The sequence below is a fragment of the Camellia sinensis genome, unplaced genomic scaffold, assembly GCF_055761805.1.
Source record: "Camellia sinensis isolate YWXY unplaced genomic scaffold, ASM5576180v1 Unanchor261, whole genome shotgun sequence".
Lineage (NCBI taxonomy): Eukaryota > Viridiplantae > Streptophyta > Magnoliopsida > Ericales > Theaceae > Camellia > Camellia sinensis.
Genome location: NW_028129141.1, coordinates 20,001 through 22,500, shown reverse-complemented (window position 1 = coordinate 22,500; position 2,500 = coordinate 20,001).

The window sequence follows — 2,500 nt, the reverse complement described above, 5'->3', positions numbered from 1 at the left end:
TCAAGCAAATGCACATTCTCCGCTTTTTTTGGACAGAATAGACAAATCACACCCTTTTTTTTTTGATATCTCCGAACTGATAAAACTCATTTTTAGAAATTGTATAGGAAAGGGAGCAGAATTCAAAATTTCAGATTATACAGAAGAAGAAATAAAAGAAAGGGAAAAAAAGGAAAAGGACAAAAAAGAAGAGAACAAAAGAAAAGAGAAAGCGCGGATAGAAGTAGCAGAAGCCTGGGATACCATTCCATTTGCTCAAGTAATAAGAGGTTCCATGTTAATAACTCAATCGATTCTTAGAAAATATATTATATTACCGTCATTGATAATAGCTAAAAATATTGGCCGTATGCTATTATTACAATTTCCTGAGTGGTCTGAGGATTTAAATGAATGGAATAAAGAAATGCATGTTAAATGCACCTATAATGGTGTTCAATTATCAGAAACAGAATTTCCGAAAAATTGGTTAATAGACGGTATTCAAATAAAGATGCTATTTCCTTTCTGTCTGAAACCCTGGCACAGATCTAAGCCACGGTCCTCTCATATAGATCGAATCAAAAAGAAAGGACAAAAAGATGATTTTTTTTTTTTAACGGTTTGGGGAATGGAAGCTGAACTTCCTTTTGGTTCTCCCCAAAAACGGCCTTCCTTTTTTGAACCCATTTTTAAGAAACTCGAAAAAAAAATTGGAAAATTGAAAAAAAAGTATTTTATATTTCTAAAAGTTTTAAAAGAAAGAACAAAATTTCTAAATATCTCAAAAAAAACAAAAAAATGGATTATCAAGGGCATTCCGTTTTTAAAAAAAATAAAAAAAGAACTCTCAAAAGTAAATCCAATTCTATTATTTAGATTGAGAGAAATATATAAATCAAGCGAAACTAAAAAAAAAAAAGAAAAAGATTCTATAACCCGCAATCATATAATTCATAAATCCTTTAGTCGAATTCAATCTACATATTGGACAAATTTTTTACTGACAGAAAAAAAAATGAAAGATCTGACTGATAGAACAAGCACAATCAGAAATCAAATAAAAAGAATTACAAAAAATAAAAAAAAAGTGACTCCAGAAATAAATGATAGTCCTAATAAAACAAGTTATAATGCTAAAAGATTGGAATCACCAAATTGGCAAATATTAAAAAGAAGAAATACTCGATTAATCCGTAAATTACATTATTTTATAAAATTTTTCACTGAAAGGATATACGCAGATATCCTTCTATCTATTATTAATATTCCCAGAATTAATATACAACTTTTTGTTGAATCAACAAAAAAAATGATTGATAAATCCATTTACAATAATAAAAAAAATAAAAAAAGAATTAATAAAACAAATCAAAATAAAATGAATTTTATTTCGACTATAAAAAAGTCACTTTATAATATTAGTAATAAGAATTCACAGAATTTTTTTGACTTATCCTCCTTGTCACAAGCATATGTATTTTACAAAATATCACAAACACAAGTTCTTAACTTGTATAAGTTAAGATCTATTCTTCAATATCACGGAACGTCTTTTTTTCTTAAGACTTCAATAAAAGATTATTTTGGAAAACAAGGAATAATTCATTATGAATTAAGACATAAGAAACTTCGGAATTCTGGAATAAATCAATGGAAAAACTGGTTAAGAGGTCATTATCAATACCATTTATCTCAGATTAGATGGTCTAGATTAATAGCAGCAAAATGGAAAAATAGAATCAATAAATGTCGTACAATTCAAAATCAAGATTTAAACAAAGAGAATTCATATGAAAAAGACCTATTAATTCATTACAAAAAACAAAACGATTACGAAGTATATTCATTACCAAATCAAAATGAGAATTTTCAAAAATACTATAGATATAATCTTTTATCTTATAGATCTATTAATTATGAAAATAAGAGGGACCCATATATTTATGGATCACCATTCCAAGTAAATAAGAATCGAGAGAGTTTTTATAATTACAACACACATAAACATAAGGGCAAATTTTTTGATATACTAGGGGATATCCCTATCAAAAATTATTTAGGAAAAAGTGATATTATGTATATGGAAAAAAATCCGGATCGAAAATATTTTGATTGGAAAATTCTCCATTTTTGTCTTAAAAAGAAAATCGATATTGAGGCCTGGATCAAGATCGATACCAACAAGAATAAAAATACTAAAACCGGGACTAATAATTATCAAATAATTGATAAAATTGATAAAAAAGATCTTTTTTATCTTACGATTCCTCAGGATCAAGAAATCAATTCACCCAATCAAAAAAAAATATTTTTTGATTGGATGGGAATGAATGAAGAAATACTAAGTCGTCCTATATCGAATCTGAAACTTTGGTTCTTCCCAGAATTTGTACTACTTTATAATGCATATAAAATGAAACCGTGGTTTATACCAAGCAAATTACTTTTTTTTAATATAAATGAAAATGGTAGTGAAAATAAAAACATCAATAGAAAGCAAAAGGGGGTTATACCCTCG